The sequence below is a fragment of the Mesocricetus auratus genome, unplaced genomic scaffold (assembly GCF_017639785.1).
Source record: "Mesocricetus auratus isolate SY011 unplaced genomic scaffold, BCM_Maur_2.0 Super-Scaffold_100676, whole genome shotgun sequence".
NCBI lineage: Eukaryota > Metazoa > Chordata > Mammalia > Rodentia > Cricetidae > Mesocricetus > Mesocricetus auratus.
Window position 1 is genome coordinate 8,525,493 of NW_024429266.1, and position 15,907 is coordinate 8,541,399.

At 40.4% G+C, this 15,907-nt stretch overlaps 1 long non-coding RNA gene across 1 annotated transcript; it reads left to right on the forward strand.

Annotated features, from left to right (window-relative positions):
- The first annotated feature begins 3,937 nt into the window (after window positions 1-3,937).
- LOC121136786 lies at window positions 3,938-15,405 on the forward strand. Its single transcript, XR_005873923.1, has 2 exons — window positions 3,938-4,061; window positions 14,552-15,405. It is a non-coding gene; the product is annotated as an uncharacterized LOC121136786 (long non-coding RNA).
- The last annotated feature ends 502 nt before the right edge of the window (window positions 15,406-15,907 follow it).

Genomic DNA, 15,907 nt, shown 5'->3' on the forward strand with positions numbered 1-15,907 from the left:
TAATAGTTCAATTTAGTTTTACTTAAATTTTGTTTTAAGTAAATCAAGTCTTTAAAATAAAATTTTAAATACAAATTTTAAGTGAATATAATTGTAGTTTATATTTAGAGAGTTGAGATAGAAGAGGTAAATGATTCCTGAATATCCATGGAGGAGCTCCTGACCTCGCCTGGCAGACACGGCACCAGAGGCATATACTAGAGCTGCAAGCCCCCAGTCTGCTTTAGACCCTTGCAATGACCTCTGATCCCAACCACAAGACTTGGATTGCCAATATATTGTTAAGACTGGTATTACTGTGCTACTGACAGCTCTGCCACCCAGAACTCTGGTCTCCCGGTTTCTACAGTCTCCAATTCATTGGCCCTTGACCATCTCTTTCTCGGACTGCAAAAGCACTGTCCTAGCATCATCAAGGTGAGACAGATGTTCCTCAGGGAGACTGAAACCACAGCCTCAGCAGATAAAAGGAAAACAGCTCTTCTCCACGGAGCTTGGACATCTCTAGTCTCAGCAAACTATACAAGGCTTCTCAGGAAAAAGTATGGCTGGTGGGAGAGGGAGTAAAAATGGGAAGAGATTTACCCACTTACCCCAGCAATGGGTTATTTCTGATACCATATAAAATATTAGAATAAAAGAATCCCCCTACCTAAATTTGTACTTGTAATTTTTGCATGCCTGGCTGACTCTTGAAAATACAGCTCCCGCCTCTGTCTTATCCCACAGTGTGGCAGCTTAGTGTGCTCATCCATTGGAGTCATTGTTTTCCTCATCTGTCACATTTTGTTCTTTATTTAAATGCAGAATCAGGAAATTCACATTGAAATTAAACATCTTGCTTCCTATGGCAGAAAGCCAGAAAGAATTTGTCTTTGGAGGCTGACTACAAAACATAAAGCTGTGTTTTTATATAATGTCTTTCCTACTTAATTTCACCAAGTGATTAGTAACTGATTATGACTTAGCCACCAGACACAAGCATATACAGAAACAAATGGCTTAGGAATGCTGAGACATAATACATCAAGAATGGAACTAATATTGGTTAAAACAGTTTGCATTTGAAATAGGGCACCTAGGATAATGACCTCATGTCCAGAGGAAAAAAGATGCCATTGGTCAAGAGACTGATAGTCTGTCTTGTTATTGGAGCATGTCCCCCTGCCCTATCCCTCAAGCCTTTTCAAGTCTCTAGGAGTTGTATGTCAATCAGAGAACCATGAGTTCTGTGCTCTGATTCATGGGAGATAACCAGCATTTAGATCATCTTCAAAGCAGCCTAGCTTTTTTTTCTCATCCTGTTCTTCAGGTGATCACTAGAAGGGAAGACTTAGGAGAAAACACTGATCAGATATATGCCAAGAAGGGTGACAATCTTGAGTCATTTGATGGAAGGGGTTTGGCCTTGGACACAGTCACATATGTCCCTGTCATTAATCAGACACTGGGAAGCCATGTACTTAACATCTTTGTCTCTAGGATATCTGCCTTTATCAGAGTTGCCAAGTCTCTATACTCTTACTTCTTTCTTGGCCTCCCTTAAATAGTCAGAATCCTTGCAGATTTTTTTAAAACACAAAATTCCTCCATCTTCTCTTCCTTTCTATTCACAGATGCCTTGTTTTTGCTAAACTGCTGTTTACATCATGTCAATTTCTGTTCCCAATAGAGAATAATATGTACCCTCTTGAGCCTGCCATCCAAGAAGCAGCATAGCCATGATTCTCCATTATTTCTGTCCTGTTTTGATCAGAAGGACTTATCTAGATACTTCTTTTTCTTGCTATTATTCCTGAGGCTGAAGCACTGAATTATTGTTTCTCAAAGCCTACTTCCCTTCATGTTTTATCCCAATCCTGTGGGATGATTTTTTTTCTCATAGCATCATTGTTGTAATTTAAAAAAAGAGGGTGTGAGAGAAAGACACCATGTGATATAGTTCAAGTGGAGTTTTTATTAGGGGGAAGGGGTCATAAATGGGGGAAGGGGATGGGGGAGACTGGCCTGTGGGGACAGGAGCAGAGGGAGAGGGGAAAGAGAGGCAGAGAGAGAGAGAGAGAGAGAGAGAGAGAGAGAGAGAGAGAGAGAGAGAAACAGATAAACAAAGGGAGGGAAAGAGAGAGAGAGATGTGAGGTGGGCCGAGCCCTTTAAAAGGAAACAGAGTGAATATGCACAGGTGGTGTTCTTAGTGGCTGAAGCTGAGGGCATATCTGTCAGAACTCCAAGGGCAGGTGAGTGCAGATGCCTGAATGCTAACAATATTGACTAACACACAGAATTGAAGTTTAACCTCCTCATAGATCTAGTTCCTAGAACAGAGATTGGTGGAGGCTACCATGGAACAAACAGGTTTAGAGGAAAGTGTTCTTGGGATCAGTGTCTTTGGGAAAGAACAATCAACTATGCAGAGGAAAAGGTGGACTGTAATCTGGTCTACACAGAGGCTTCTTCCTGGGAGTTTTGGAGCTTGGAGGGCCTTCTTGGGGTTCCAGGCCAACACCTAATATACAGTATAAATGAAGCATCTTATTTTTCCAATGGCCATCTGTAACAGGAATTCTAATAGGTCTTACTAGTAAACCCTCAAAGTCAGATATAGGGGAAAATGCTGAGAGACCAGAGAGAAGAAGGATCAGAACCACAGCCACCTTACCTAATCAGCTTTCCAGCTGAAAAGAGGGCGAGCTCCTGTCTTCTTCCACCTCGTCCCTCCCTCTCTCCACCCAGCCACGTCACTTCCTTCTGTCTGTAAAGACCTCCAGACCTCTATGGCTAGCTAGTGGATGGCTCTGCCCTCTGATCTTCAGGCAAGCTTTAGTTGTTAGATGATAAACACAATATCACCACAGCCAGAGATGTCTGCATTATTCTTCTGCTCCTAGGGAATGCATGACTTCCACAGTCTTCCTCTGTCCTGGGCAGAAAACTGCGGCAGTTGGTACATATCCTGTGAGCTTGCACTGGTCAGGTCATCTCACCAGGTTCTGTGTGATTCCCAGTAAGGTTCTAGCCCCATCTATGTCCCCCAGAGCTTACTTCACAAGAAGAGAAGAAAATATGAAAGGCATGACAAGACGCCACGCTAACTTTTACTCTTCCGAGACCCTACTATACCCACTCCCTTCAACTTTTCTTCAGGTTCTTATTTCAAAGCCCAAGAGGGCTAGAGCCCATACACTAGGTCTCTGTATTATTCTGTTCTCTGCCCCTTATCTCAAAGCTAACAGCGTACGCTGCCATTGTCCCACATGTTGTTCTATATATATGACACACCTTAGCCCACAGAATCTAACACAAAGTTCTTACTGTGCTACTTTAAAGGTCTTTGCAGTATCACCTCCCACAGCCGTTTCTACGCCTCCCAAACTTCTAGCTCTCAGCTGATGCCCATCTTTCCCAGCGAATGACTTCTGCCCTACACATTTCTGGTGATATCTGGGCTTTCTCTTTGTTAGCTTCTCTTTCCCCCTTCATTTTCCCACTTGGCATGTAGTTGTATCAATACAACATAAAATACATTATAATGATAACTTAATTCATATATGGTAAGGATTTCCTAATTTCCAAAGTCGTTTTACATCCACAAGACATCACACAAGTAGCCCCTCACATTCTGGAAATGTGTGAGCAAATAATCTTAATCAATTATTAAGTTCTAAAACTCCAGGAAGCCATTCATGTTTCTGTGTCATGTCCCAGCTCTTACTCTTGTAGGGGTCCTGGAGGCTGTGCATCTCAGTGGATGGTTAAATTGTCTATGCTAAAGGAGTCAGGCATACAGTTTGTCCCTAGTACCATGCTAGGGTAACCAGGCATACAACTTTGTCATGAGTGGGGCACAGGGAAGAGAAAGTGAAATCCTCCCTGCACAGTGGTTTGTTTGCTTAGGCTTTCATCCAGAAAGGCATGGAGAGGGTTGCTTGGAGACACCTGCAGAGGGAATTAGCCATTACCCAAGCATATATGTGAAAGGGACAGGCTCTTGGAATAAAAACAGAAGTTTGAAGACGGGTAACTTGGAATAGGAGGGGAGATGCTAACCAAACACCGTTTTTCTGTGAGTCACCCTTTAAAGGTTTTTCTTAATTTTTTTTTGTTTTAAAAAATTATGATTTAAAAGGCTCAAACAGCCTAGGGAAGTAAATCCATGCATATTTCCAACATTAGTTAATATTTACTAAGACATCATAGGTTACAACAAATGAAGCTTTTTGGCTCTCTCACTGAAATTTTCTGGCCAACCATGTTAGTGGCTGTTCCTACAGATAGTTTATAACTGTTTCTTCACCTCTCTCCAGCAACTGAAGTACACGTTCGAAGGACTCAGGCATGTGGATCACAAACCATCGTCTTTGAAAAATGTGTTTGAGATTGAAGAACAGATCAATGATGTGAACAGGCAGGGCCTAGCCATGGCCACTGATATATTGGAAAAGAGAGTGAGGTTTTTCCTTGTTTGAAGTAGAATTCCTTCTTCTGAACCTGGGCATCCTCAGAGAAATGCTTTATAATCCAAAGCAATGTTTACTTTGGATTCTGTTCCTTTTAGTTTTCACTTGTGACCTTAGGACTGAGCTCACAATTGGAAGCAAATCTGTCTTCTGTCTCTACTATTAAATAATTACCTACCCAGTGAAAAACCACACAGAACTCATAGTGGCCTTGTCCCAAAGAGATGCTTTGTGAACTTGTGGGAATTATATTTATGATTCTTGCAAATTTCAGCTCAACTGCCGAGGTAGTTCAGTGAGGGTAGTTGAGCTCTTAGTAGATAGAATGTACCTAGTGTTCAATTTTGCTCTGTAGCATGCTGGGTTCTCTTCATGTGACTCAACGAGTGTTTTTGACAAGAGGGATGATGGACCATTTTTGATATGATGCTTGTGTTTGGCAGGTGTCTCACTGAAAACCTGCCTCAGCCCTTTAGGAGCCACATCTTCATGTTGAAATGTGAGAAGGGCTCCAGAATGGCTCGCCGAGTCAAGCAGAGCCTACCTTGGCAAATGGCAGTTGTGGATTTTCATTGGTTTTGGTTGAATACTGTTTGGAAGCTTCAGTTTTCAAAGCCCTCAAAGGAAGCCAGTGCCTTTCATTATTAATAGATTTACTGAAGGGACCGCCATACTGGAATGACATTTCTGAAATCCCCAGGAAGGGATGGAGAATGTAGAAGAAACTCATATTTATTTGCTCATGGGCTTTAAAATAAACTTTTATCCACTTCTAGCAAAGTGCCAAGCCAAGGGATGTACATAGGATCATCACAGACGCATCTCACAACTCAGTGAAAACCATTTTATAGTTGGGGACATTGAGACTCAGATAAGTAAAATAACCAACAGATGGGACAGACAAAGAAGTGAAGTGAAGACTTAAGTTAATGTCTGCCACTAAAAATAGACAATTTCCTCCATGAAGCATCTTGATCATGGATATGTCCTGCATTTGCACACATGGCCACAGCTAACAGGAACAAACAAGCCTTCTAGCTACTAAGGGAATTAAAACATACTGCTATATGAAAATCTCTCTCCCCCACAGTCTCACTTCCTGTCTTCCTTTTTCCTACCACCCAGGATGTGTTGTGAACTCCCAAGGCAGGCAAACGAGGAAGCATCATTTTGAAAACTCTCAGACATATTTCTGACATCCTTAGGCTTCGAGTACTCACAAAACATTTCAAGAAAGGATTTTAAAGGACGCCTAAGGATCCGCAGGTCAGGCTTTGCACAGAGGCAGGAAACACATCCTTGAGGTCACTTTCTTCTAAACTGATGTATTCTTTCCAGAGTGATAATAATCTTTTTTTGAAATGCAGGTCTAAGATGGAAGGAATTTTTATCTGGAAGAGTAATATAAATTAGCTTTGACTGCCAGTTTCCACCGATTATGACTTTCCAGGCGGAATTCCTACAAATTCTTGAGGCATGACCTCCAGTGAAAAAATAAAACCCCTTTAAAAACTTGCTGAGAAATTCCAGATAACTTTCACAAGAGACTTAATTTTAGAGCATTAACACAACCTTGGTTGGAAAGATAAAACTACAATGCAGTTATTTGGTAGAAGTCATTACTTCACGATGAAGTCATTGCAGATTATTTTACTCTGCTTATCTGACCCTCTTTTTTTTCTCTTCGCTCTCTTTTAAACTTGGGTCCTTTCCCCTAAAACTAATTTTATTATGCATTACTCAGTGCACTCTGGATTCACCCTTATAAAAGTATAAAGTGTTTCAACAGATAGCCAGTTGGAGGTTATCTGAGTCTCAACCTACCAGGATGAGCAAACACTATTATAGGCTATTACATCTTAGTAATATGTATTGTGCATTATCACATACATTTGGTTTTGGAAACCACAAAAGAAGCTTAAACAATATTACACAATTTCAAATAGTTAGGAAAGCAGATTTTACATGTTCTCATCACAAAGAAATGGTAAATGTCTGAGGTGATGGATAGCCTAGATACCCTGACTGGATGCCTACAGCACATATAAATGTGCAGAAGCATGACACTGTACCCCCATAAAGATGCATGACACCTGTCAATCACAGACACTATGTCAGGGGGCTGGAGCACTGACTCAGCAGTTAAGAACACTTGCAATGCTTGCAAAGGACCTAAGTTCAGTTTGCAGGACCCACATGGTGGCTGACAACTAGTTCCATATACCCAGGGCCTCCTTCTGGCCTCCACAAGTACCAGCTACTCTAGTGGTACATACACATACAGGCAGGCAAAACACTCACACACAAAATAGACACTAATAAGTCCAATAAATTTCCAAAACATTGATTAAGAAACAACAACTGAGAATGAACTGTCTTAAAGAGACTTCTGTGTGTTTTGGAAGACGTTTAGGTGTGGCAAGGTGAAAATATGCATACTAGGATTTTTGCGGGGCCTTACAGGCTGTGGTGTGATCACGTGTCACCCCCACTGGAGAGATGGGGAAAGTTGGAACCAGAAAACTGAGGTGCTCCATCCAAGAACTCCTGACTTGAACAGTGCAGTGGTCATAGTTCCCATCCAGGAACGTTTGACTGTACACTTGGTTTTCTTCCCACTGCAGAGTGTCACACTTCTTTGAACTGCCTGAGATGGGAAGACACAGAAACTAGGGCCACAGGTGCAAAACGTATCAGTGGTTCACTGTGGAGCCAAGGGAAAAGGCTATTACTGCCCAGCACTTTTACTGAAATGTTAATTTCCTGGAAGGTGATTTTTTAAAGATCCACGTTTCTTGACTATATCTAAATATAATAAGGAACACTATCATGGATTACTATCTTTTGAGGCATTTATATGAAGTTTAAAGTATTTTTCTTGCTGTAATAGATGTATCTGACAGTTGGGGGAATAGTTGGGGAAGGCAGGGTTTGCTCTGGCTTACCATTTAGTGGGCTCTGTCATGGTAGGGATGTCTTGACCCCAGGAGTTTCATGTGACTAGTCCCAGTGCTTCCACAGTCAGGAAGTAGAGAACTATGAATGTTCATATCCGGCCGACTTTCTCCATTTTATGAACCAGGACCTCTGTGTATGTGATAGTGAAGTCCGTATTCAGTGTGGGTCATCCCACTTCAGTTAGTGTGTTCTAGATAATCCCTCACAGGCATGTCCAAAGCCCATCTCCTGGTTATTCTAGATCTTGTCAAACTGACAATCAATTTGAAGTATGTCAATTATCTCACATATACAATGGTTAGTTTTAGCATGAAGCACACCCCCCTCCAGCCATTTAATTTTCTTTAATTTTTACATGAGTTTCATGGGCAGGGACAAAAAAGATTTGCAAAAGAAGGAAAAATAGGATTGCTGATGCAGCTTAGTAAACAGCAGGTACGCCACACTCAAGGCGCTAGGGGAGTCAATGCCGACCACTAAGTTATTAATTAATTAATAAAATAAAATTGAAGAAGAGGTTATTTTGGACCTGTGAGATCCTTTATACTGTTTTTTTATTTTTAGAGGGCATAATAAGCTAGTCATGGACATTATATTTTGGATAATCATTTCTTCTTTTAAAAAAACTTTTATTATACTCGTTGGTTTATGCACAAATGTTTTCTTGTTTATGAGTTTTATAAATGCATACATTGTATTTTGATCAAACCTACCCTCCTTCCCCACTTGGTGGGTGATGGCTCTTTGGATTTCTGCCTCACTTAGGTTCATTACCTAATTTAAATCCTCATAATTCTCTATGACTTTATATTTGTGGACTCTTGTTTCCTAGAGTACAATGCCAATTTGCTAAAGGTCTGGGTAGTATCCTATGGTATCTGGGTCCTACCCACAGCACCTAATGTATCGCTCTGACTAGCCAAGTGCCACTTATTAAGCTGGTGCCATGATGATTGATGACATCATTCTGCTTTTGATGACACATCAGAGGTTACACACAGGCGAATTCTTTTCTTGCCAAGGATGCTACCTGGGGAGAGCACTCACATATTTGATGGTGTTAACAATAACAAAAATAACTTTTCAGTGCCTTGCTATTTGAACATATGCTCTTTTAATGTTTTAATTTTATGTGTGTGGTTATTTGATCGACATGTATGTCTGTGTACCAGTTGAATCCTATTGCCTATGTAGGCCAGAAGACAGTTAGGATCCCCTCAAACTAGAATTACACATGGTTGTGAGCCATCGCATTGGTCCTTGGAATCAAACCTGGGTCCTCTAGAGGAGCAACCAATGCTTTTAATCCCCAAGCCATCTCTCCAGGCCCTCAATATATGTTCTTTACAATAACAAGCTCTGACCTCCAATGCCACCAGCATCACTGCCACAACTACTATCCATGTCACAATAATTCTAATTTGTTTATGCAATATCTTATGATCTAACTCAAGATTGTTAAAATCATGTCTTCCTTTTTCCAAATACAGCACTGGGCCAACTGCTCTTCATACATGAAAAGTAACTTTTTGCCACATCATTCTATACAGACCAATTGTATACATCAGCTTAGGACTTACCTAGTTATTTTGATGCCTACTTTCAGTCATGACAATCAGAGTAATTTTGGACACTTGTAAAATCTCAGCTATCATTAGTGCTTCCTGATGCTATCACTATGATATAAAAGTTCATAGATGTCACACAGACATGTAATATATACCCATGGATAAACTCTTCATTAATATATACCTTGAAGTGTCCAAATTCAACAGATGTTTGAAAATATTTGTGGAACTTACCTTTAACAAATACATCATAATTTGAGGACTTTTATGTTAAAAAATACTACAAATTTTATAAGTAGCCAAAAGTTGTTATAGGGTATAAATATTAATTTTATGGATCTACTTGACTGAGCTATTAGCATCCAGTAATCTAGAAAAACATAGTTCCAGGCACGTTTGTGAGCGTGTTTGTAGCGAGACTAACATTTGAACTGGTAGAAGAAGGCAGGCAGATTCCCTCTCCTACAAAAGTGATGTATTTGCTCCTTCCTTCATTGTTGCTGTGAAATATCTGACAGAAACAAGGGAGATGGGTTTTAACTTGGTCCCAGGTTTCAGGCCACAGTGGCAGCAGGATCCACTCAGTCCCCATGGCAGGAACTGGAGGTAGCCATTCTTGGCTTACTGACAGACCAGGGAGCAGGGCCTTGGGCTGGAAAGGGGAGGGCATAACCTCCAAAGACTCACCCTGAGTGTCTTTGCTCTTTCAACAAGAACTAACCTCTTGAAGTCTCCACAGCTTCCCCAAAACTATGCCATGGGTTTGAGACCATGTAACTTAAACACAGGAGCCTCAGGTGAGCTTCTACATTCAAACCTGGGGGCCCCATGCAATCAGATGGAGATCTTAATAAAATATCCAGTAAGAGATAATTGTTTCTGTTCAACTACTGCCAAGCCAGAAAAAGATTTTTCCTTTTCTCTATGTGAACTGAAGTAGAAGCTCTTTCTCAGTACTCAGCCTGTTGAACTTGGACTCAGGTTATATTAGTATTACTCTACTGGGTTGGGACTCAGGGTAGTGAATGTAGATTAACCTCCATTGTCTTTTGGGTCCATTCCTTTTATAGCCAGCAACTAAAAAATTAAGAAGCCTGCCAGTAAACTAATAAATCTCTGATGCCTCTGTTTCTCTAGAGAACTTATCAATATAGAATGTAAGCTCAATGAATATATTAGTTGGGAATTTGGAAATGCGATTTTTGGTCACATATCCCTTAAAAGCAGTGAATGGGATCATAAGCTATCCTGAAGACTAATCTTAAAAGGAAAATTCCAAATAGACCTTAAATCAATGGGAGTATGTGGTAGAAGATGGTCACCAGATCTGTTTCTTCATCCTCGGGGCACGAAGTTGACTACCTTTCCTAGTTTCCTGTTGAGTAAGTGAGTGCTGGTATATTAGCCCTCTGCTAGATGTGGACTGTAAGAGACTCCCACACAAGCTTCCTTCTGTTCCTCTCTGTACAATGCTACCTTTAGTTATGTCCTAAAGAATGTGAAGCAGGAAACTAAGGACTCTAAGTCCCTTAAAAAACTCTATTAGACTTTACATGAATGAAAAATAATGAAGCTTCTATTTTATTAAACTAGTGAAATTCGATGCGTTTGTTTAGTTCATAACTAGAGCAAGGAGCTGGTATTACTTAATCAGCATACAAGGTCCCTGGAATAAGGGAGAACATAAGAACAGTATACACATAAAACCATAACTTCTGATATGCTTGATTATCATGTCCATTTCATAACATTAGAGTTATATAACTGTTGATTAAACTCAAAATATTTTTGCTTATTTCTTATCATGCTGAAAAGTAATTTGAAACAGCCCTCTTTAAATCCAAATAAGAATTTGACTAGAACTCATACCTTCAGATTTTTTTATCTCCTTCATGTGTCTTGTTAACACTGAGCCAGTTAAATATCCTATTTTTAAAAAGTAATATTAAGAGTTAGTTGTAATATATTCTTTGGGGTATGAATGTAAGGAAAAAGAAGTTAAACACCAAACATGCTTTGTCTTGGGTCAGACCGGAATTCTAGCTCAGAGTTATCATTTACTGGTGCGTTGGACTCCCTACATCTGTTTCCTCATCTGTTAACCAGATTTTAACATTCCTTGCTCTTCTGCTCAAAAGATCCATTCAGATCATGCCTATTTAAAGGTGTTCTGACTAGTAAAATGAGCAGTTTATCTCTCATATTTTCTCATACCCAGCTATTCCACTTCTGAGCTAGGGTTCCAAAGGCTTCCAGGAATCTGCATGTCCTAACTCAGAAGAACTCACATAGAAGCCTGTGGATATGAACAGCTGACCTGGTTTTCAAGGCATACTATAGGGATATACAGCTTTCAAGATATACCTTAGACTCAAGCATCCCGGAAGCATAAAAAACAGGCCAGAATACCAAGATCAATGGGTAACAAACTAGAATGCTTTTAGGATGGTGGAGTGTTCCTTATCTTACTTTGCCAAGCCTGGACTTCAGAGCACATTTTGTGACTCAGATCAACTAAATGACTGAATGCAAAAGCCATTCTCTGAAGTATTGAGTGGGAAAAGGGAGAAAGATGTCAAAAATTCAATGGAAAAACTGATGTGACATAAAACTCATTTTCACAGTTTTCATACTTCTGTAAATACATCCTTTGCCCTTATCAGAAAAGAAAAGCAATGGAAGGTGGTTAAAGAATTAGGTTTTGTACATCTGACCTGAACAAGGGGGAGCTCATGGACCCCAGACTGATAGCAGAGAGGCCAGCATGGGACTGATCCAGACCCTCTGAAATTGGGGGTCAGTGAGGAGGCATCTGCATTCTTTGGGGCCTCAGGCAATAGATCAGCGTTTACCCATGGCATCTGGATGGACTTTGGGAGCCCATTCCACGTGGAGGGATGCTCTCTCAACCTGGATACATGGGGGAAGGCCTAGGTCCTGCCCTGGATGACATGAAAGACTTTGGAGATCCCCCAAGAAGGGTTTCACCCTCCCTGGAGAGTGGAGTGGGGATTGGATGGGGGGTTGGGAGAGGGTTGTAGGGGGCAGGGGAGAGAGAGGGAGTTGGGATTGACATGTGAGGCAAGCTTGTTTCTAATTTAAATTTTTTAAAAAGTTTAATGATAATAAAAATAATAATAAAAAGAAAAAAGAATTAGTTTTTTATCAGAAAAGGATGAGCCAGTCTCCCAATTCAAACAACTCTTGTCTATGTTCTCTACAGTCAGTTAATATCAGTGTCCGTTTCCTCATTAAGAGAACAGGTGCTTTTCACGTCCAAGGATCACTGAGCTACAAATGTGCTGATTCAGGGAAAGGAGCGAGTCTAGGACGGAACACAGAGTGAGGTGTCTGACTTGAAGGAGAATGTCTCCCACGGGCTCGTGTATTTGAACTCTTAATCCCAAGATGGTGGTGCTGTTTGGGAAAGTTATGGAGCTCTTAGGACACAGAGCCTTGGTATAGGACATGTGCCATGGGGGGGTGGGCTTTGAGAGTTTATGTCTTCCCCCTACTTCCTGTTCTCTCACCCTGCCTGGTAGTTGTTATTGGAGATGGATTCCTACCCCTGACATCTGCTGCCATGCCTCCATCATCATCATTATAGTCTCTCCTGCAGCCACTGCGCACCAAGACAACGCTTCATTCTATAACTGCCTTGGTCGCGGTACTTTATTACAACAAAAAGTAACTGATACATGAGGGACAGTGTGTATTGCTGTAGTTATTTTGGACTCCTCTGATCTGGACGACTGGTTCATTTGTGTACATTGTGCACCCTGTGGTTTTATCCAGGTTAAACTGATGCTGAGGGTGTACCTTGGTGTGCTGCCTGCACCAAGTTTTCCTCTTCCTCTTTGGGCTTGGACATAGCACGCACTTTGTGCTTTATTATAGTCTCCCTCTGTGAATCAGAATGGAAGAGAGGGAGTGGGAAACCAAACATATTTCTTGAGCTCTAGAAAGTAAGAAGGAGCAATGTAACCTGGGCAATGGTAGGTTGTGGGCAGTGATGGCCTATGTTTAATTCTACAATCTGAAGGTCACAAACTGACCATCCATCAAGTCAAGGGCTACAGGAGCCATAAAGGCACATGGGAGAAAGCCACTGACTCCTAAAAAAAAAAAAGAACAGGATCTTCCTATGAGTGGAGATAGACCACTGTCTCATCCCGTAAGAGCTGATTCAGCTGAACCAATCAATCACCTGGCCAATGGATCACTCCTTAGTAAGGTGCACTTACCCTAAGCCTGGATAAAGTGACTGAAATATAATTATCCCTTTAATGAAACAATGTACTTTTCCTTCCCAGAATTCCAGCTTCCTAGTGCAATTGCTCCCTGTCTATTATGAGGTTATTTGGGTCTACCTGCCTTTCTGAGTCTGGCATTCTTTTCTCTTCTAGATTCTGGTCAGAGTTTAAGTATGCTTTCTTTGGTATGTTGGGCTTCTTTCCTTTCTCCTCTTTCTAAATCTCTCTTCCTTACAATGTGATGTGTGGGGCCGGGCGTTGGTGGCTCACGCCTTAAATCCTAGCACTTGGGAGGCAGAGGCAGACAGATCTCTGTGAGTTTGACACCAGCCTGGTCTACAATATCTAGTTCCAGGACAGCCTCCAAAGCCACAGAAAAACCCTGCCTCAAAAAACCAAAAAAAAAAATGTGATGTGCGTTTCTACCACATGGCTAACCTCCATGCAGGCTTAGCTCAGTCAGTTCCTTCCCTTTCTTTCTCCAAGTTGAGACAGCTTGTCTACCCTGAAATTTTTCTTTTGAATTTTAATAAAACAGTTGCTTGAGTTCATTATTAAAATTTTTGGGAACCCTAATTTCCCCAGCATCACTAGTTTAGATTAGGAGTCTGGCATTTTCCAAGTTCATTGGGATATCAAGTGTTGTCCCAAACCCCACAAAAATCCCCTTTTTGGTATCATTTAAATATGAGTTTGCTTTTCCTGTTGTATGATAAATCCCCTTAAAGACAGGCACCACATCTTTTTTCATCTAACCGACTTCATTCAGAACCTAACATGCTGTTTTGGATATAGATTCCTAAGATACAATTTAAATAAGGTAAAAAGCTTAAGTAAATTTCATTTTACTCATGGTTAAAGTGATGCATCAATGCTACACCACCAGGGTTTAGACATCAATAACATGAGCATGAATATACACACAGTTGACATTTCCTGGCGGCTTATTTGTAACTATGAATTCCATGTTTCTTTTTCCTACCCTTCATCTCACCCTCAATTAAAAATGGAACTGATTAAATAGGTAAAATACATTTAGAAATACTACTTCTGTTTGTTAAATAAAAATAAGCATATCCATCAATGATACTTTGAACCCCATACATTAAAATAATACATAATATATATATACATATTTATATATTGCATACTTTGTTATTGGAACCAGAGAAACCTTTTAGAAAGTTAGACTAAGATATTTGTTTCTGAGTCTGGTCATGATCTCTGTGTTAGTCACAGCATGGAGAGAGTGGGAGTGGGAACAGCAATGTATTTCCTTGAACTTTAATGAAATTAATTTATTCGTATCTCTTCCAGAGAACTTCCTAAGCCACTACAAAAGGAAGCAAGGCTAGGCACGATAAGAAAGGAGGGATGGAACTGTGAAGTTGGATCACTGGACACTGGGAAAGATGCCAACCCACGTTGAGTGCCCTTGACTGTTAAGGAGACAAGACATACTGCAGGATGGCATGGAGGTGGGGGCACTGGACCTCTGAGAAGAGCAGGATGGATGAGGGCTGTCCAAGGCACAAAAAGCACGGGGATGTACATAAAGCCAGAGGAGGTGGACAACATGGATGAATTTCATGCTGAGATTTTGCCAAGAGGTCCAAGTGTTCCTTCCCTGCTTCTTGAGGTCAATCCACCCTCCTCCCCAATGTTTGTGCCTCTCCGTTTCCTGCTCCCATTCACTCCCATTTCTGAGAAGTAATGAGGCTATTCTGGTAGTGATGTAGGCAGACCGGGGATATAGGCACACTCAAGCAAGTCTTAGGTGAGGGATGTACATGGCTCTCTAATGGTACACTGTGTGGACCTTCGAGAACATGAGGTTTATGTGAATTATTAGGCTGGATTTAACTTTTCTATTTCCCGGTATAGAGTAAATGTTATCTCCAAGAATGAATTTTGTTACCAGCCTGTGTTTTTTTTCAGAGGTAATATTCTTTAAATCTCTATATTATACATGTTTTAATTAAATGGTAACTTACTGAAATTTGAAATTCACTAAAGGAGTAGATTTTAAATATCTGGATGTATAAATTGGTTTGATTGTGGTAATACTTTTGAAATGCACATGTATATTAACCATCACATATCATGTACCCAGAATGCACACTGTTTCTGTTCATTTTACTTCAATAAAGTTGAAAAGCATTACAAATAAATGCAATTTTCGTTTAACTATCACTGTGTCCAATGATACATTTCCAACATCAGTCTAACATATTGCCCACTGAAGCAGAGATCTGACTCGAGAGACCTGGAAAAAGGTCTTCATGTCCTTGGTGCTAACAAATCTTGTAGATAATGAAGACAAGTGACTCATCGGGAACTCTAGAAAATGCTCTGATCAAAGTAACCTGAAGAAAATAGTTACTATAATTTTCTGAGTGCAAGCATGGCTATCTGCTTAGAGGGAGGGCTGGCTCTCTGAAGTTTAATATTTATAACATAAGCAAATATTAGTACAAAGGAGAAATATAATATACATCTTGAATATTATTTTGAAGTATTAAATTAGGATGAAAACTAAGTATCATTTCCATCCATAAAAGTTTAATAGGATTACCGCAAACACAACTTTGTGAAGACAGTTGAGATACAGTATATAGACAATGAGGAAAAAGATTAATGGCAACATCACCAAGAGTCATATTGTTTTCTTTT